Raw genomic sequence first — 22,319 nt, forward strand, 5'->3', positions numbered from 1 at the left:
CAAATTTCCAATTTGCACAAGTCCACTATGTGTCACTCTTGGTCAGGTGACATCTACAGTTCTGGTCGACCGGTTTCAATGATTTTCTTTCGTGTATCATCTTCCTCAGGACCAATTACTTCTTACTTAGACCCAATCTGTCCGCCCCTCAGAGCCGTAGATTCAGCATATTCTGTGGGGCAAACAGAGAGAAAGTCAGAGTGACTTCTCTCATGTGTAGGCTAGAGTGTATGGCACTCATAATATTTTTTCATGTATAAAATGATTAATCTTTAGCAAGAATATTTTATAACTACAAGTCCTTTAGGTGACATTAAAAAATAGGCTATTTCCCCTCACCCCACCACCATTCATGATGCAACATTATTTCCAGTAATTGCAGGTGCTGGTGGTCATACCTGTTCATCTGTTTGCATGTGCAATGGTGAAGCACACCTAACATGAAGATTTTAGGGCAGTTCTTGCTGGTCAGATCAGGGCACCTGTGTCGATGCTTGATCTGTAACACAAGGTGATCGTACATTTTATTCCCAATTGGTATAATGCGTCTATGACTATTCATACTGTAGCTGGCTGCCCCCACCCTTTAGAGCGCCCTCTAGTTACCTGGCTATGGTATGGTTGTCTCAATTTAAAGCATCTCTGATGTAGAGTTCTTGTTGTTGTTCAACCTGGGATGATCCTGCAATACAAGGAGAACCCAATACGTATCAACTACCCAAATATGTAGGGTGTTTGATCTACAGCTTTCATTGTGTTCCACACCCATATGAGCACATTTTGCACGTTCGTAATGCAAAATCTCCATCCCGCGGTATCTACAATGACAACCCGGATCAGACATACTCCCATTGGTTCGAGCTATCAAGCATCGTCGAGAGAGGGTGTCCATCATAAGTTCTAAATGTAACCCCTATATAATGGGGATAGTTTCAGCGTATCCGGGCCCCATGTTCCGCTCAATCTTTGGTTGCTTACTTGATTCTTTTCTCTTTTCCAGTATATTGACTTGGCGTCTCGCACAGGATGTACGCTGTCCTCGCGGCGTTCGAATTCCAATCGAAAACGCGCGAGCTGTGCGTATGTCAATGTATGCTACGTGAGACGTCCCGACGGCCAATTAGGGTTCAGTGCTATCTTGGAATGGGCGCACTTATCCTCTATCCGTCCCCATATTGCTATCGGCAGGGAAGGTAGATAGCCGCATGCTTTTATTATTGTTACAGTCTTTGGACCTCCCTGCATTCCTTCTTATGGCCACAGGTTATTCAGCCCATTCATTGTTCATTTTAACCCCGGAGCCTACAGGGGCCCAAATGCAGATTCATGCGTGCAAATTTCTTTACTATAAGGATTATATATAGATGGTGCAAATACCCCCGTGCCAGGTGTTTGGTATGCAAAACACCCCCCCACCTCCTGTACCTCTATTATATCCTAAGTGGACTAGGAGACTAACTGTGAGCCAGGCACTGATGGTTTTGTCATATAGAGAAGGGTTTATGTTGTGAACTCAACCCTATCTCAGAGTTATTTAATTAGTGCCAATGAATTCCATTGGATTTCTTCGTTTAAGCCATGTCTGACTGTATTCAACCGGAAAATCCATTGTTGTTCTTTTTTAAGGAGAATATCATGAAAGTTACCTCCCCTCTGGGGTGGACACACCTTCTCAAGTATAGTCCATTTAAAGTCCTCCCCCGTGTGACGTTGTGACTCAAAATGGCCAACAAGTGGTGCTGTCATTTTTCTTGTCCTTAAGCAGGATTTGTGTTCGATCAATCATGTTTTTCTTGGGCATGTTGTCATCCCAATATACCTCAGGTTGCACGGGCAGGTAATTAAATATATGACCCCTTTACTGTTACAGTTCGTCAAATGCCTCTGTATCCACGGTGTCTTCCACCCTATATCGATGGATTTACTTCTTGTGGTTTGTTTACACATCACACATGCCCCACACGCAGTGTGTCCAACTGCGCTGGTTGAGTCCCAAAGGGTATTTTGATTGGCGTTGTTCTTCGGTTCTACAAGTGCCAAGAACCAGGCTGTCCCGGATGTTCCTTCTCCGTTTGATGGCAGATATTGGCTGAGCCAATTCCATGTTGCCAGGATTCAAAATTGGCCACAATTTCTTAATCTCTCTTTTTAGGGTGTTAAAGATTGGGGAATAACTCAATACTGCTGTAATGATGTCTCCCTGGATCGTTTTGGCATGTTGTTGAAAGCGGTATATTCCTTGCCCGTTTTTGGGTGTCTTCCACAATTTTTCTTGGATATCCTCTCCGTAGTAATTGACATTTGAGCTCTCCCGATTGTCGCTGGCAATCTGCGGCCTTGGTGCAGGTGCGCCTATAGTGTAAGAATTGCCCAAATGGCAAATTGTCACGTAGGGCACGTGGGTGGTAGCTACCATAGTTTAGTAGTGCATTACGGTCGGTAGATTTTTTATAGATCTTTTTTGGTGTTTTTTTGTGTGTAATAGATATATTGGGATAACAGAAAGGATACAATACCAGCTTTTGGAGGTAACGTGTATAAAAGAAATTCCCTGTGTGTTTTATAGACAGAAAATAACAAGCACCTCTGGTATTTTTTACTATACTTTAAAATGGACGCAGAAAAAATCTTAAATTTAACCAGCGGTCCAGGGTTACTAGCATCCATAGTCTGTTTTAAATTCACAAACAGGCGACCGGTCGAGTGAGCTAGCACATTACTATAGAATGAAAGAACCTTTCACTTATATCAAATGTGACGATCCTTAAGATCTTCAGATGGCGTCACTTCTCCCCAGGAGTGAGTCCCTTTCCATTAGACTAGGGAGGTGAGGCTGCTAACTAATAACCCCCCTATGGGTGGTAACAATTGGGAGGATCTCATGGAGACTCTTCTCCTGTGGATAATGACCCGATTGGGAGACACAGCCCCTTTAAGCCCCAAACCCACAGGTTGATGTGCCTGAGCCTTATACACATAAGCTCACGTCCGAAACTATGTGTTATTGTAAAATATCAAACCACCCCGATGCCATAGGTACAGGGACGAAGAAGAACTTGAGAACGCTACAATTAAGCGGGACAAAGACTCAATCAGCTGCTGCCAATTGGACTGAATTACGCTGGGGCCATCCCCGCTATTTAAACTCAACAGCAAGGAAATACAGGGAGCTAGATATCTGGAGAAGGGAGAAAGGCCTCGCTCTCGATATCCAAAGACAGAGAAAGGTGTGGCAAAGATCACTGTAGTAGAAAGTCTTGTTGCCCAACAGAAATTTAGCTCTGAGACATGGGCGTAATTATAGGGAGGACAGGTCCCCCCCAACTTTTGTGGCCTGCCAAAATGCCCCCCCCCATCTTTTGGCAGGGGCAGGGGGGGCACACTGCAGCTGCTGCCTCAATTAAGTAATTGGACAGGTCCAGCAGGCTCAGTACCCACGTCTGGGCATACCCGCCCCACTACGGGTGACTCGTGCAAAACAAAATAGGTGATAGCTGGAAGGTTTGGAATTAGCCCTAACCTCTGGGATTGCTCTGGTTAACCCACCAGACCATTGTTCTTCAGCCTGCCAAGCCATTACAGAAGGGGACAAGTCACACAGACCATATGCAAATCAGGCTTGGTCCCACCCCAAAAGAGACAGTCCAGCCCAAACTGCTAGGGCACATCCCTTCTGCACGAGACCACAAGCATCCCCAGACATATTTCGGCCTCATTGGGCGGTATCGGTGAGGAGCAGCTTGGGTCTCTAGGTGGGCAGAGCCTCTGTGTTGCCCCATAGAGAACCTCGTCCAGATGAAGTTCCAATTCTGCCCTAGATATTTTATCATTCTACCCATGAGCAATGGAGGCAGAGGTTGGCGTCCTTGGCTGGAGCAACTGGAAGCAATCAGTGTCTGTGTTTTCTTAGTCCTGCTCACACCGAAGGAGATATGCCACATCTGGCCGAATTATTAATGTTCAAACGGAAGATAATCACGTTTGCTATGATAGGGCAATCCGGGGCAGAAAGCTCCTACGCAGATGGGAACTGCGCAGACTTAAATCTAGTTATATGAGAGACAGCGCATGAGGAAGGTTGTTAATAACGCCTATTGGAATTGGAGGCAAGGGTGGAGTATGTCTCGGTCGTGCACCTAATGCCAAAGAATGATCAAGGCCCTATCCTCTGGTAATTCTAGAAATATATGATCACTACTTGGTAAAGCTAAGGGAAGTAGAATATGGAGGGTGCTAAACCTCATTAATGAGGAAACATGGAAACAGCATTTACGTGAGCGAATCTCTGTTGAAGGGCCTCTACAGGTTGGTATAACTCATGCCAGTATAGGCTGCCCACCCCTCGATATTGATAAAAACGACATAAAATATAGAATTGGCAGATAAAAATCTTCGAGGGCAGCTGGACCCAATGGTCTAGCCAATATCATCCTCAAGCAGGAGTCTGACATCTGGACAGCATTCCTGAAGATGTTTGATAAAATGTCTATCGAAGGCAGGATTCCCCTATATTGGAGCACATCCATTATGATTCCATTGCTGAAAAGGGGGTCTCCGCTATAGCCGCCAGTTATCGCCTACTATCGATACTTGATTGCAGAGGAATGCTATTTTCAACATTCCTGCTACAGAGATTACAGAGATGGGTGGACAACACAGGTTTCCTTGATAGATTCCAATGTGGTTTTGGTCCCGGGTACACAACATCACATAATCTCAGTCTGATTGACTATATCACAGAGAGAGCATGGAAAAAGGACTCACCTGGGATATAAACTCTCTTTATGGATTTTAGATCTGCGTTTGATTCTGTTGACAGATCCAGATTATGGAGGGAACTGGAACACTTGGTTGTCCACCTAGGATCTTACATTTCGTGAAGCTCCTTCATGTTACTAACAAAGTCAGGGTGAAGTTGGATGGTGAGGGAACCTTGACAGCACCCATCCCCATTGGTAGTTGGTTGAAACAAGGGTGTGTCTTGGCTCCCCTGCTCTTCAACTTCTACTTGGCTGATTTGCCTGATAACCTAGCCAAAGCAGGATGCTGCCCCCCCCCAAGATTGATACTGTTCACTGTCAAGCTTTAGCCAATGCTGATCATCTAGTATTACTAGATCTTACATTCACTGGGCTAAGTGGAGCAGGTGAGGTATTATGGAACTATGCCGTGGTAAATTCCTTGAGTATAAACGGAAGTAAAACAAAAGTGATGCTTTTTAAGGCAAAAAAAGCTGCCCAGCCACGACTGACAGTTAGGAGAGAAACAATCGGGTATGTTGCAGAATATAAATATCTTGGAGTCGAATTAGAGCCACTGGCGGGTATCGTGCCGTAAATTTGCCCGTGTAAAGAAGGCAGCCCAATTGACCTCCTTTGTTCATCAGTTCGTAGGATTTACCATTGAAGGAGCCAGGCGATTATATTTACGGAGTTTCATCCCAGCCACTACTTACGGTCTGGAAAGTCTGACTATAATTGACCTTAAGTGGTTACATCGTATCGAGTGGAAATTTTGGAGAAAGTTGCTGTGTTTACCTTCTTCAGACTGGAACTTCGGCTGCTTTCCTTAGAATCTATTGTTCTAAAAAACGGGCCATAATATACATCCAGACAAAGACCCGTTTGGAATCACATTTCCTGCATAACGTGGGGCTCGACTCTTTTAATAAAGAAGGACATTTAAGATGAGTCTAGCATTGTTAAACTCTTTGAATTGTTCGGCTGGTCTCCAAATTGGCTGTAGAGGTTTCATTGTGTCAAAAAAGTGACCTATGGAATTGGGGAATTTTGTTTTGCCATTTGTCTTTATTAAGGAGCTACGGTTTTGCATCCAAGGTACTCTATCTTTAAAAGAAACCCCAGCTGTATTGGACCATCTGTCTATCTAAGAACTTTTCACGTTTTATACTTCTGCTTCATTTAAATCGCCTTCCAGTGCTCATGGTGACGGGCAGCTCAACTAAGGTTCCGAAAGCTGTGAGATACTTGTCACGCCCCCATCATCCACGCGTCCCGTGGACACACCCCATAATCCAGCCCCCACTACCACCACCAAAACACGGCAGGCACATATGGCACACCAGGTCCCTACACGTGCCAGGACATACTCTCACCTGCAGGCCTGCCGGCAAGGGGTTGACCAAGGTCAGCGACGCCGGTGTCTGCCTCATTTCCCATCCCGGCGTTGGCTCCCATTCTGGCGTTGGCAGTTGCCGTGGAGACGCGCCACGGGCATTCTGCAACGTCTCCGTTACCGACGCCTGGGAGCTCCTCCTCAGCACGTTCGATCAAGTGACGGATGACGACAGTCACGTGATCGCTAGTCAGCGTTCAAAAGCGACGCGCTGACTGCCATCCAGCGCTTCACAGCTGATCCTGTTGGGCGCATTACGGATTACGGATTATAGACTACTTACTTGGCTATTTTGACCTCGGATTGATCTTGGACTCTGATCTGGTTCTTCCCCTCACGGTACCTTTGCCTGGAACTTACACCCTTCTGGTTACGACCTCGGCTCCTCCCTCGGATTGATATTTGGATTTCCCTTTGCTGTACCTTGCTGGAACTGTTTTCTCCTGGACTCGACCACGGTTTTGTCCCCGGACTGCTATTGGATTGCCCTTTTGTTACAGACTCTGTTCTTGGATCACGTACCTTTCAGGACTCCCATACCTGATTGGCTCACAGGTTCTGGTTTCTACGTCAGGTGGTGATTACATCCTCCCAAGTGCATTGCCAGGCTACCATCCTGTCGTCAACCTTGCCGGCTGCCTCAGATAACATTCCTACACCAACATTGGGTTCCGACCAACTCCTAAGGGTAAGCCCCATTGTAGATTTCTTACGTATTCAAGTCTAGGGTTTTGTGTTTATTATCTAACCCCCGTGTTTGCCTTACAGTGGTCGTGGGGGGCATCTTCCGGCATTCCTGGTTTCCGGCTGACGACGTTCACCACCTGTGGCTTCAAGGACCGCTCGGGCAGTAATTTCTTGTTTGCTCGAGTGGTACTTGGGGACGTAGGTATCATCGTCTACACGACCATCAAGTCTTGACAATACTGCAGAATTTGCAGAAATACTATTGTGCTGGAGACCCAACATGTTTTAACTGGGTGTCATTCTTTAAGTCCCATATATATGTGATATTTGGGAGAATACATACATAGTTTGGACACAATTAAGAGAAACTCCTTTTGGCGATGTTGTTGTAACCCCCAAAATAAATTCATGCATTTAGACCTATATAGAATTTGGTTAATAGTGCGAGAGAAACTGAATTTGCAGATGGTTAGCTCTGTCAGTAATATATAAGAGGGGACCATATCTGCCATGTTTTTTAAATTGGCAAAAGGCTGCTGGCGCTGTTAAAATTGGATTATTAGATGGGACAGTTTAAGGTTGTCTTAATTACAAACCTTGCAGAGCCTGATGGATCCCAATTTTGGTTGTGATATTGTAATTTTGGTTGTGTTTTGTAATAAAGAGCAATGAAATTACATGCAATGAATTGAAACATAACATAATGAAATGAGCTACAATGGTATCAATTTTGATGAATTTTGATGATATTGAATAGATTTTAGGATTGATTTTAGATTTGATTTTAGGTTTGATTGTAGGATTGATTTAAGGTACATAATTATGTAAATGTAACTTTTTCTATAACTGTTTTATGAAAATGTGTAACGTTTTGTATACTAAAACACATTAAATAAATAATAATTAGCTTGATGTCAGACAGCTGAGCTGAAGCTCTCTTCAACCAGAATGATCAGCTTCTTTTTACCATCAGAGGAAGAGTTCCAGGAGGTTTTAGGTGTGATTGGCAACAGCACTCTGAGTCAGGGTGTGTATTAATATGAGCATAGATGTGTGTCAATCCAAGTATCATCACAGTGGAACAATCTGGGTGTTATCATAAGAAGAGCTCTGGTGTGACCTTTTGGAGAGAGTTTGAGTATTGAGGAGAAACTTCACAGCATTATAAAGTAATCATCATGGTTAGCGGTTTAAATAAAGGGTTAAAATAAATCACAACAAGGAATCTCAGTTACCTGAAAGCATTTAGAACAATGAAAAAAGGACTGCCATATGCTATAGAAAATTCAACATACTCTATTGAAAAGCAAGCTTTCGTCTTAATAATACACATAGGTTGAGAGCCTTGCTATAATAATGCACTGACTCATTCAGAACTAAACAAGGCAGTCGCTCACACATGTGCTCTTCATTAAAAAAAATCGTCCTTGATAATACCGGATTCATTTAAGGCTTCCTTTTGATGATACCCAAACCCACTCAAAACTCGCCTATTGAGAACACACAGACTCGCCCCTACTCTGCGCTGTGCTTCTGATAATCTCCATACTCGTTCAGATTCTGCTTCTAATAATACATCAGTGGGCACCTTCAGCCATGTCATTACCCATGTGTCATATTCATTTTCAACAGCTTCACACGTACCACAAAATCACCCTCATACATTCCTCACAGACTCCTGAATGACAAATCTTGATGCCAGGCATTGCATTGTGCAGGCCTTGCTCGCATGTTGGATGAATCTCTATGCCAGTTTGGTCGCACATTCAATCTGAGCATCGGAATGCTGGCAGCTCTATTGCAGATAATGCAGTGGCAGAGCGCTACAGAAATCTTCTGTCCTAACATTTCAACATTTCTCATTTGTCTTTCTTGGTTTTAAACAGAACATTCTACCTCATTGAATGGAATGTTCTAATAGTAAGTAATAATATGCACGATTGATCAGGGCGTCCAAACGGACTGGCAATCCCTAATGACTCAGGGACTCTTGTAATCAGTGCTCCAGATAAGATTTTGAGGTGGGAGTATTTTACTCTCTATTTTTAAACTTTGAGAGTAAATGTGATTTTAAGAGAGTAAAGATTACTTTTCTCCTTCGCAAGAGAGTAAAATGTATGCGACATCCTGCCGATGTGTGAAGAAACTGTATGGAAATCATTACTATGTGGCAGCTTTCTGCATTGTGACAGAATACACCTTTCATTATTTCTGGCCATTTGATCTCTCCTGTATATATTTAAATGTTGAAATCACAAAAACCTAGGCAATTATATAGTAAAGCATACATGAATTTGTATTGTGTGTTTTGAGATTCGATAGCAGAATTGTCTTTTGATGTTTAATGAAAGTCGTAATTTCCTGGAGCTATTACTACCTAATGGTATGCCAATGTTATGATACAACAGTGCAGAGAGGCAAGGACTCCATGCTAAATTCTATATCTAATCTAGTGGTCAAATGGTTATTTATATAGCTCTTTTGGCAAAGCACTGTACATAGAACATATTTATCACAATTACCACCAAACCAAAGTCGGTACTCCTTGATCAACCTAGAAAGGATGAAAGGCTGAGTTGGACTTGCCGGGATTCGAACCCGCAACCCACAGATCACACAGAGATTGCAGCAACGAGTGTTCAACCGGCTGCGCTATCTTATTGGCTAACATCCTTCAGAGGTTGGTTAACTGAGTATCGACTGAGGTATAATGATCACAGTACCTAGATGTATGACAAACCATTTATGAAGCACTACATCAAGTTAAATACCTATCTGGATTATCACAGGGACAGGTTTTGCTGAGTTTCTATTTCAATTACCAATGTAACTTTCATTTCTTTGTTTTTGAACAGCGCTTGCACTTGCTTGAGAATCAGGTTTTGGATGTTTTATTTGAGTCTTGAAGATTTGAGTGGCTAGAACACCTGTGATCAGTGTAATGACAATTACTCACCCTTGAGCAAAGACTCTGCTGCCACTGACCATTTATAGTAATGTACCCCATTGACTGCAAGGTTGAATGGATGTAAACTAGACTGTGCATAGTCATCATTTTACACACTGTTTTTATAATTAGACTGTAAATTAAATTAGAAGTGTAAAAATGATCTGCCTCTGCATGATTATGCACACAGCACCGGAACTCTGAAAAATACAATTGTGCAATACCGGTTTGCTTTCACTGGAAAAAAAGCATAATTTGTTAAAAAAAAAGAAAAATTCTCAATTGCAACTTAGTTTTCCATCTTATTAATTATACAATCCTAAAATTCTAGGAAAACATACACAATGCTTCTGAAGCTGAATGGAAAGAAACCATTCCCTTTATCAGTGTGCAGTTTATTTTTTTGAAAGGCTTCAGAGAAATACATTCTGTTTCAGAGGTGGCTTGCAATTACATCCATGTAGATAAAAATCACAAGAAGCCTTCTGGTTTCTGTCAAGTAACCTGACCTTTGCACTGCCCTCTGCTCTAAACCTGTGTGTAAATGTACCCAGGAAAATAATAATGCTGACGTATTTACAAGATTTCCATGCATAAAAAGGCCTAGTACTCGCCTTATCTGGAGCCCTGCTTGCAATGAATACCACTCTGATAAAGTTACGCAAAAGAATATTAGTGATCATACACAAATCGGTCTAATACATAAATTGATGACAATTCAAATTACACAGGACGAAAACTGTACATAGCAGTGCAAATGCACACAAGGAACATAAAAACAAACAATATTGACAATGTGTATTGTTCAAAACAAAGAGGCAGTTAGGTCCCATACAATCTTCCGGGACCGTACAATCTAATTTAACATAGGTTGATCTAACAACTTGAAAATGACAGTGTTGACATTGAACGCTGTGGAGATGCCCACATCGGGCCATTACCATGTGGCAACAATCCTTGGCCTGTGTTAACAGGAAGGGTAAATCAACAGAGACTATAGTAGTTTACAGGACCCATTTTTCATACCCGGATGTTCTCCCGCGTTGCTTGTGCTTTGAGTAATAGCTCATAAAAGGCTCCTTCAGCATTTTCTCTTACTTCTTGGATAAGACAAACAAGTTACTTACCCCAGGTAACGTTCTTTCGACTGGATGTTCCTCCAACGTAGTCCTCATCTTTGACATGTAGTGTCCAGCTTCGGTGGCTGCTTCAGAAATCTTCTGGCAGAGGGCGCCCTGTGTCCATGGCGTCGAGTCGATGTCCCTCGAAGGCCTCCGTCATTGGATGTTATAAGTAGCATGCACAACGCCCGTTGCCTCAGTTCTGCTTTTCCCTCCTCGTGTATCAGCTAGGCCCATAAAGCAGGCCTGACCGTACTCAGCCTTGTGTATTAGATAGGCCAATAAAGCAGGCCTGACCGTACTCAGTCTTGTTGGAACGAAAGCTGTAATAGCATGGGAAATTCTACAGAGGGGTAGGTTGGGAGGGCGATGAAGAATACATTGGAGGAACATCCAGTCAAAAGAACATTACCAGGGGCAAGTAACTTGTTCTTCGAATGGATTGTGTCCTCCAACGTATTCCTCATCTTTGACAGACTCCCAAAGCAGTGTTCATGATTGGAGAATGGTGCAGAATTTAGACATTTGTATTTAAAGGGCAGAGTAAAGTACTGCATTACCAAAACCAACATCCTGAGCATGGGAAGTACCCAGGGAATAATGCTTAGTAAACATGTGTATATGACCATGTTGCAGCATCACAGAGGTTTTTAATCGGGACCCCCTTTGCCAGGCTGTCGAAGTGGCCCTGCCTCTGGTGGAATGAGCACGCAAGCCCTCAGGAGGGTCCTTGCCGGCCAATCTATAGCATTCAGAAATAGTGAGGATGACCCACCTAGACAAGGTCTGTTTAGAAACAGCCTGGCCTAGCTTTGGTCCTGTATACCCCACAAAGAGCTGGTCATCCACTCTCACTTTGGACATTCTGGAAATATAAAAGCTTAATGCTCTCTTAGGGTCCAACCTATGGAGCCTTTCCTCTTCCTTACTAGGATGTGGAAGAGGATAGAAGGCTGGTAGCACAATTTTCTGACTTAAGTGAAAGTCCTAAACTTCCTTAGGTAGGAAGGAGGGTCTTACCCTCAACACAACCCTGTCCTTGTGGAATATAGTGAAGGGTGGCTTGGAAGAAAGTGCCTGCAACTCGCTCACTCTACGTGCAGAAGTTATAGCACCCAATAGTATAGTCTTAAAGGTCAACAACATCAGCGGACATGTGTGGAAGGGTTCAAATGGAGCACACATTAGAAACTTCAAGACCAAGTTAAGCTCCCAAACCAGAACCTGAAAAAGCGAAGACGGGAACACATTTGTGAGCCCTTTTAGAAACAGAGTAACCAGTGGTATCTTGAAATATGAGCATTCCTCCGAGGAGCACTTAAAAATAGAGAGCGCTGGAAGGTGACCTTTAATGGTTCCAACCAGAATATCCTTATGTGTTAATGAAAGAAAAAAGGATAGAACATCAGGAGTCGAACGCTGAAAAGGATTAACATTCTTTTCTCTGCACCAGTCGCAAAACGCATTCCAACGGCAACGGTACAGAGACTTTGTTACTGGCCGCCTGGCCTAAAGCAACACCTCCATGACGTTATCTTGGAGGTCCCAATCCTTATATCTCAACTTTTCAGAAATCATGCGTGAAGCTTGAGAGTTTTGACCTCTGAATGGAGAACCCGACCTTCCTCTCGCGAGAGAAGATCCTCTCTTTGTGGAAGACGTATCGGAGGACAGATGGACATATCCAGAAGGTCCGGGTACCACAGTCTCCTAGCTCAATCCAGTGCAATGAGGATCATGTGGGTCCTGAACATGTTTTCTCCGTACAGATGGCAGAAAAGCCCTCAGTGCTAGCATGATTGCTTTCAGCTCCAAAAGATTGATGTGCAGTTTGGACTCCGATGGAGACCAATGACCGCTGACAGTCAGATCGTTGGTGTGAGCTCCCCACCATGTAAGTGAGGCATCACTCACTACAGTTATCTCTGGCTATGGTTGCCAAGTGTTCTCCCTTCATAAGATTGTCCTCTCAGGCCCACCACAGAAGATCCTGTGAGACTCTGACCGGAATCCGAAGGTGATCCGACATCCTCCCAGAGAGTTGGGACCATTGGGTTCTGAGAGCCCATTGAAGGGATCTAATTTGCAGGCATGCCTCTGGCACCAGAAAAATGCAGCATGCCATGAGGCCGAGCAACCTCAGAAATTAGAAGGCCAGAAAACTCTGGGCAGTCTGGAATTTGGTTACCATCTGAAGAATGTCTTGAGGCCTCACCCTGGGTGGCGAGCACTTTCCCAAGGATGTGCCTAATACAGCCCCAATGTACTTGAGCTGTTGGGAAGGTGTCATATGGGACTTGTTGAAATTGAGGGAGAAGCCCAGTCTGTGAAGGGTGTAGCAAGTAACGTTGAGATGATCCACGGCTTGTTCAGGATAACGTGCCCTGATCAGCCAATCATCCAGATAGGGGGAGACGTGAATCCCCCAACTCCTACTCTGCGTTTTGTACCATGGTTTTTGGTCAGAACAATAGAGTCAAGATCTTTCTGGGGGAGTGTCAATGTACACATTTGAACAGGGTTCTAAGGACTCATGACATGTCCAGTTTATCTAGGCAGGCAATTTCCCCATCTGACAATGTCTATTGTTAAGGATTTCAATCAGGCGACACACACCTTGGTCTCGGCCTAGTATGCAGCACACGACTGAAATGCTTATCTTTTTATGTTAGATTCAATATTGAGATGGTACACCACTCATATCACACCCCCTTTTCAAATACCCCGGGTCACAATGTAGCATGAACCTGGCTGGTTGATAAAATGTAATATTTATTTATTTATTTGAAAATTAACAGAAATCATACAATGTTTAATATGTGGCAGCAATCACCAATGGGGTGATAATAACAATAGGAATGTAAGCAATGCACTTAGTTTAACCTTCTATTGACACATCTACAAAACACCAGGAAATAGGAGCACTTTTTAATTTTAGGAAAGATAGCACTCAAGTTAGAATTTCCCCCTGCAAGGTTCCCCTCAACCCACAAATAATCAATTATGAGTGGATAAACAGAAGCAGCTGGTAATCAGGAATGACAAATAGGAAACAGAATTGAAATCTGACCTTCCTTGCCCAAATAAGAGGGAAAACCAGATTTCAAACCCCTTGACAATGTTGTAAAATGGCATTCGGAAATGGAAAATTAAATAATGAATGTGTGTGAAAAACCTTGAAGCAAATATAATTCTTCAGTAAAGCAACAATGTAAACTACAAACAATCACAAGCAATGGACATACAGTTCGAAAAATGAGTGGAAGATTTATAACAGATTGCAATCAAAATGACACGTTGGAAACTTTGCAAAGATTGCAATTCCCGCCGGATATGTACTCAAACAGGTTTTAATAAAAATGGGTGAAATACACTGATTTGTGTTTTTTATGTTGTGGGATAGCTATAGATCATAGGTACAATATGGAAGTGAAATTAAGTCTCTAGCTGGTAAATTGAATGAGTTATGCAAGATCTAGAAAGGTGCGTTTTGAGTAAAATCGAGCGGTGAAAAAGGAAAAGAAATCAGTTTTGACAAGAACAGTTTTACTCTACACTAGAGCATTCAGGCTAGGCTACCATAGAGGGACACAGTAAGCTCCAGGGTTGATTCGCGAGTGCAACCCTAGCACCTCATCACCGAACTCTGGCTGAACCAGTCCGATCACTCAAAATAGGACTAACAGCTTAGGATTTACACAAGGCAGAATTACTAAAGAGATGGCGCGAGCACTAGAAATCAAAGGCAGGGTTGCAAGAATGATTCTGACGGTATTACAAGTTATCAGGGTAAGGATAGGATGACTTAGAGAGGGGAACTCAGGACAAGGCAAGGGAAGGTATACTATGGTTTTCTATGGTTCCTATTGATACTCACAGTCCACTTTAATTTAAGATTTTGGGACAGTCAGCGTTCTGGTCATCACACGGATCTGGTCTAACAAAGGACAGCCAGACAAAATCAGCGAGACAGGATCAGCTGGGCAAGAACTGGATACCAAAGGATAGTTCTGGTAACCGGATGGCACAGGTACCTCTGGATGCAGTTATTGGGCAGCAATTGTAGGCCGCAAGCCAGGCTGGTGTCAGGAGGCTTCCCACAAAAATACCACTGCTTCTCCCCTTTAAGTATTGGGATTTTAAAATGGAGGCCTTACTGGAATGGTCAGTAATGCTTGGCCCGGTAGTTGGATCAGTGCAAGATGAAGGAAACAGGAACAAGACGCTGCGCAGGAAATCAGGAAGAGAGTGTGTCTAGAGTCTTGTCAGGGACCCTTATTTATAGTGCAAAATGACATCATCAAAGTATAGGCTGGTAAGGGTTAACTAAGCACACCCCTAAACTACTTGGATTGGGCAGGGGTGCTAGTCTCCGCCTTGCTCTCAAATGGTTGTATTTCCAAGTGATGTCAGCTTTATGAGCTGAGTTTTACAATGTCCAAAAACTCCCACATTTACTTTACACAATTGCAATCTCTTGGTAAATTATACACACAGGTTACATATTATGTGCAGAACATACCAGTCCGATCCTCAAGTCTGTGGAGCCTTGTTTCGCCCTTCTGATACATTTTGGTAATTTTAAACATGAAAAATGTATGTTTGCAACATTGATACTTTTCGATTTATCCTCAATACTTTGCCCTTTCTGTCCCCAATGTGTCAGTGAGTTCTACCACGTCTCTAAAGCAAGCACGAAAAATCACCTTTAAACTGCAACATTTTTTCAGTTTTTCAAAGTCTTGCTGCAAAGATAGAAGTCTTTAAAGTTTATTCCTGAAATAGTCTTGGGGAACAAAAGGCAGTCTCTTTGTTCCTGGGTCAATTTTTTTTTCTGTCCTTCCATTGCTGACAACTGTCATTTCCTTTAGAGCAGGGTTATATTGTTACAGAAGTTATATTGCCCCCTTCACACCTCCGGCTTCCTTCCCTGGGAGCTTCATTGTTTGGGTGCCAGCAGAGACAAAAGCCTGTTCAACCCTGTAATAATCAGGGGGTTGTCAGTATCGGCTGAGCGAGAGAGCCTTCCTTTAGGTGCTCCCTCTTTCCCCCCCAAGCAGAACCTGTTTTTCAGCTTGCAGCTCCAGTCACCATATGATCTTAGATCCAGAATTAAAGCAAGCCTGTTGCATAACCCAGGTTATAGAATCTCACCAGCAACAAAAACTCTTCATATTGCCAAGGACTGGCAGGCTTTCATTCACCAGTGTACTGTTCCAACACACAGGCATTTGTTTTTCTTTATTTTAAGCCCATTTTTTTACACGTGGTGCAGCTGCTAGCATTTCTTCCTTTAAATTTGGTTTGGCATCTATCTTTCCAATATGGTTTACACGACAGTTTACATGGCAGTCTGGACAAGGCAAAGGTCTCCATAGAATTGACATGTGTACTTTACAGCTCTGATTCCTTTGCAAACAGTGATTTTGATGCTTTTTAGCCAAAGTTAAGTGCTTTTCTGTGCTTGATGCAGTACAGCTTTTGGTGGTTTTCAGGTTTTGGATGGCATACCCTGTCATTCTGAAATAAGGCTTGGTTTTGCTGAGTGACAGTGGGGATATGCATGGCAGGGCCTTATTAATCACAGTGGTTGGAGGAAGAACCGATGGAAATAGTGTCAGAGCTGCATTTTTAAAGGTGAAAAAGGGTTTCTTTTCAATGGATATTTTGGCTTCTGAAGCAAAGCACATTGCTTTTTCCACTTTCTTCCTTTTTTATGTGGGAACCCACTGGCAATCTCCTTTACTCTGGCCCCTGGTTCCATCCTGCCCGATGTGTGCTTGGCAGGACGGTGCAACCATTTTTGTAGTTGCTGCAAAACGCAGTTTTGAGCCATGGCACTCACAGGAGCCAGCGTAACCCTTTTGTGGTTGTTTCTGCGCAAATGCAGCTTAGTGATGTGGGGCAATGCCGTTGAGCGGGTCAATATATCCCACACTATTTGCTGTGGGTCCACCAGTGTGTGTGTGTGTGTGTGTGTGTGTGTGTGTGTGTGTGTGTGTGTGTGTGTGTGTGTGTGTGTGTGTGTGTGTGTGTGTGTGTGTGTGTGTGTGTGTGTGTGTGTGTGTGTGTGTGTGTGTGTGTGTGTGTGTGTGTGTGTGTGTGTGTGTGTGTGTGTGTGTGTGTGTGTGTGTGTGTGTGTGTGTGTGTGTGTGTGTGTGTGTGTGTGTGTGTGTGTGTGTGTGTGTGTGTGTGTGTGTGTGTGTGTGTGTGTGTGTGTGTGTGTGTGTGTGTGTGTGTGTGTGTGTGTGTGTGTGTGTGTGTGTGTGTGTGTGTGTGTGTGTGTGTGTGTGTGTGTGTGTACAAGTAACATATACCCTTTTGCTCAATGAGTTCCTTAACTGGTATGCATATGTAGAAGAGGTCCCAGATACAGCCTGCACCCCAGCCCCCCATTTTGAGGTACCAGGAACATACTCGCCAAGGTATGTGACGTATGAGAAACAAATGAACCAACAGAGAGCTGCACTAGGACTCTGCCCAGTGCCCATCAGAAGAGCAATACCTGTTGAAGTGCCTATAACCAGACAACCTTGGGCAGCATGGTACCCGCTTAGACAGCCATACCAGCAGTTAACACGAAATGAAGACTACTTGCAAACTGTCCCGAAGAGACCCAAGGAGCCTTAATCAAATATTGAACAACACAAGGGCCCAGACAGACACACAGACAAACAAAACGCGGATCAAAAGAAGTCACACAAAGATAATATGTTACGAATAATGATGTAATGAACATTGAAAAAGAGACGACATTGAAATCAAAAAGAGACGTAACCAGGATTGAATTATGCAACTGGCCAAATGCCTGTAAATAGGCTTGGAACGCAATAAGCTAAGGAAACGATACTGATTGCAATGCTTAGTAGAAGAATAGAACAGCAAGCACCAATTATGTATCTACCTCAATGAAGCACATTATAAAAGTATGACTCCATTTTTTAAAAGCAGAAGTAAGCCCAGGCTGCAAGGGGCCAACAAGACCGAGATTCATATTCCAGCTGAAGCCAGAAGGAAGGAGCGGAATCGAAACTGAGCACGAAGCAGCTCATGCCTGGGAATTCAAGGTCAACTCCAAGAAGGGAGGAGAGCGGCAACTTCGAAGAATCGAAACTTCAGAGCATAGCAGCCAGCCAGTGAAGGTCGAGATAAGGAGGCCCCAGGCAGGTGGCAAGGCCAAGGAAGAATCAAATACACGAAAAGAAGGAAAATGAAGCAGATTCACGGTGAACAGACACATGACCAGCCAAGCGCGAAGAGGTACCAACGTCTGATGTCACCCAGAACCTGAGGATGCCATAACTTTTCCTGATAAGAAGCTACAGTTTTGAGGCCATCCTCAGCCAACTAGTTGACACATAGCCCTAAAGTACTGATTGAAGGGAGGCAGGGTGAATCTTGGGGCACACCGCATCTGGGTGTCCATTCTGCATGCTGCTAATTAAAGTGGAGATTTATGTCTAGGGGTGTAACCCACCCAATCATAATGGACCAAATAATCTAGGGTCCTATAGCTAGTAGAACCAATGAGATGTCGTACTTGTAGTTACGTCTATCACGAGGGATGGGCGTAGACGCCCACCCGATAAGAGTTATCCAATCCTCATGCTCTGTTACCATATACAGATTTAGCACCTATACTTAAGTTACCTTTCCCAACCAATAGAATTGCATGACAATTTTGGAGTGTAACACGTCAGTGATGAAGAGAATGTACTATAACTATTTCTGTCTGAATGAAGAATTTGGAAGTTGAAGCGAGACACGCGATCGCATCACTGTTGATTTCCATTTGTTTCCCCGTTTTTTGTGCTTTTCATTAAACTGACTTCCCTTTGCCAACCTACTGAGTTGTCCTTATTGATTGGTGTTGGAGTAAGATAATCCTGCACCCCATCCTCCTCAAGGTGCAGCTATCTCGTCTTAAAAGTACTTGAGGGTGAGCTCTGATCCCATAGGCCCATCAGAGGTCGCTCCGCCCTCCTGTACACTTGGTACCGGGGAGGATGGTTTTGACCATCAACCATTGAACATTGATTATTGATAAGACACCTATTGACCATCGACACAAAGTAACTCTAGGTCTTCGTCAATATCACAAGTCCATCGCCATTTTGGCCGAGTAGACTGTGAAACTTCCCGTGGACAATGATAGTATAAACTTGTCCTAAAAAACTGCAGTGGGTTTGAAGGCACCAGTTTTAAAAACAGAAACTCTTCCATTCCTACGGGCAGTGATCAGATGAAAGACCAAAAAAGGCGGTAAAGGAGGCGGTGATCCTGAGGATCCAGAGAGGAATCATGCGATCGGTGAGTGAAACAAATAATTCAATCGTTTGGCAAAAGTATTATAGGCATTAGAACAAGTAAGGGAAAAGGTAGCGGAGGGAGGCAGAAAATAAAAAATAGTCAGAAGTAGAGAAGACGGTATGTATATAAGGGGATAATGACCTGGGTATAATTGGTAAATCAGAGGTTACCGGGATAGAAACCTGAGAGAAAACAGAGGGTACCAGGATAGACACCCGAGGGAAAATCGAAGGTACCGGGATAGACACCCGAGAGAAAACAGGTTACCGGGATAGACACCCGAGAGAAGAGAGAGGATACCAGGGAGGACACCTGAGATAAAAGTGAGAGGATTCGCCTTGTTCCTGTGCTTTAATATAGCGGTCAGAAGAAACGTGAACTCATAGTCCCACATAATAGGGAAAAAATAGGCTACTACGACGATTAAAGACGTTGTAAAAGGAGTTTGTTTAAACTCCATGTTGGGGTATTGATTAGAAGGCAGAGATATTTGTGTCCAGCTGGTGTCTGTCTAGTCTGTCAAGTGTCTGTCGTATGTGTTCTGTTATATGTCACATGTAAAGAACTTTGTATCATTGATTGTTTGAAACAAAGTTTGGGTTTTACGCGATGATTCTGTAGTTGAGAGGGAATTGCACATGGATTGATGTTCTTGAGTAAATTGATGCTATAAAATTTTGGCGGGAAAGATTGGATTGGAGCTTGCAGTATTTGGTGCTCGCTCATATTGTTGGGAGTGTTGAAATTGCATGAAAATATTGTTAGAAACATAACTTAAGCATGGAAGATATAACTCCACTGGCTCACTTATGTAAGCAGTTGCCTAAACATGCACCAAAGCTTAAGAAATGCAGTACCAAGTGGGTTAAGGGTACCGCCCACAAGATGTGTATGCCGTGGCCACAGAATGGGTCCTTATCTAAAGCCGTCTTACAACATATGACGATTTATCTACATGCCACATATACAGATAAAAAACTAGAGAAACGCCTCGCTATTTTAGAACTTTGGAAAATGTTTGAACAGCCGAAAGAGGAGGGACCACCTGCTGACTGGATATTAAAATTATGCACGGAGGGCGGTGAGACGCCTACCGTGCCACCAGCCCCGCCTGAGCCAGAAATCGTAAGTCAGAGGGACTGTACCCATTAAGAGAGCCTAAAGCAGCCACAGGGTACAGCAACCCGCATATGAGTCGCCTACGTACAATAGTGACGACAACACAGGGAAGGATAGGGAGAAGAATCTCACCTCCGCAGTCCCGAGGGACAAGGAGAGACGCGATGATGAAAGGAAGGATCAGGCACAGATTAGTGCACCTCTCGATAAAGAGAGAGAGAGAGGGAAAGGAATGGAAAGGAAGTGAAGACAGAACTGATGAGATAGCATTCGCAAAAGACGAATGGATGGGAGGACCGATATTGTTGAAACTCGATGGAAAAGGAAGTGATGACGTGAGACCGAGAGAGAGGTCTGATGAGACACAAAGAAGGGAGAAAGAAAAGGATAAGGAAATAAGGGACAAGAGAATAAAAAAAGAAAGATAGGCTGAGGCGAGAACAGCTATATCGTGAAGAGCAAGGAAAACAGCTCAGTTGCAAGCAGATAGCAGCCTATGACCAGTACAGACAGAACCTGCAAAGGTTGAAAGAAGAGCAAAGAGTACGTGAGAAAAGAATAAAGAGACGAGAAGATGAGGAAGTTAGAAGGGCAAATGAACGTAGAAATGAAAGGAGAAGGGAAGAAGATAAGACTAGAGAAGAAGCGAGGAAGCGCAAGGAAGCCGATGATGATATTGAACGTAAGCGTAGACAGAGGGCACGGGATCTCGAATATTTGAAGCAGGAAGTTAAAAAACCCAATCCTGCTGTGGAATGGGAAGACATTGAAGAATTCTTTCCTGCGTATGACTCAGTACCAGGCACGAGTGGGACAAATGTGGAAGATGACTTCGACACCAGAAGCATCAGGGAAACGATCGATAAAATATACAATGAAATGGGGCTGGAACCAAATGCCCACGGGGGAAGGGAAGATGAGCACTTGGAAAGCACTCAGCTATATGACACAGAGGATGTCACTCGAAGTAGTGGGAGCAGGAGACTGTCCCTGGACAGGCTAGAAATTAGTAAGAACGACGAAGACACAAGGAGTTGCGCAAATTGGGAACAATCAATGTCCGACTCCAGAGAGGAGACGGAGTGCGAGGCAAATGAAGAAGGGAGACAGCGCGAAAAGCATCTCCCAAGGGATTAAGGGGTACGATGGTCAGATGCTAGCGAGTCCGCACCAAGGACATCAGAGTCTACCGCACAGTCTGACCGAGACGAAGGAACATCCCAGTGTCAGAGGGGGGTGTCAGCACCCGCCTATGTAGACAGATTGAGGACATTGCCAGGTAGATGGCGATGTGGGAATGTTACCCCGGCGATAGACAGGAGAGCCATGGGGAAAGAGAAGGAAGACTGCGCATTCCAATTCCCGCTGCTAGAAAAGGGGGGAGTAAGACCACAATATATGCCATGCCCACACATGGATCGAGAGAACCTGAAAAACAAGCTTCCAATGCTGACATCTGGAGCCGGGAAGTGGATACACGAGTTAGAAAAAATGACAGGGGGCGTCACGTTAGCTATAGGGGAAATTAAGGGCCTCCTAATCGCCATACTTGGTGAGAGAGCAGACGATGTGTGGAATGGGCAGGGTACCCTGGTGTAACCATAATTAACACTACCCATGACAGAGCACCATTTAATAATTGTAGTGCAGCAGTGTGGAAAGCGCTATGAGTGCTGTACCCAGACACTTCCGATATGGGAGCGATAATGACTCGAAAAATGAAGGAATCAGAAGATCCGTTGATTTATATCCAGAATTTCCAAGACGCGTGGGTGCTCGAAACGCATGAATCTTGGACGAAATCTATCCCTGTATTCTACCATATATTGTGCCAAGGCTTGCCAGAACCAGTGCAGAAACAACTCAAGAAACTGGTAGGGGTAGAAGCTAAACCTTGGGCCGAAATACAGTTGACTATTGCGCATTACTGTAGATTGTTGCAAGAAAAGAATCGAAAAAAGGAGGCAACTCGTAAGGGTGAGGAAGCGAAGCTGGTGCAA

Source organism: Ambystoma mexicanum, chromosome 8 (genome assembly GCF_040938575.1).
Source record: "Ambystoma mexicanum isolate Mex_15411 chromosome 8, UKY_AmexF1_1, whole genome shotgun sequence".
In the NCBI taxonomy this organism is placed as follows: domain Eukaryota; kingdom Metazoa; phylum Chordata; class Amphibia; order Caudata; family Ambystomatidae; genus Ambystoma; species Ambystoma mexicanum.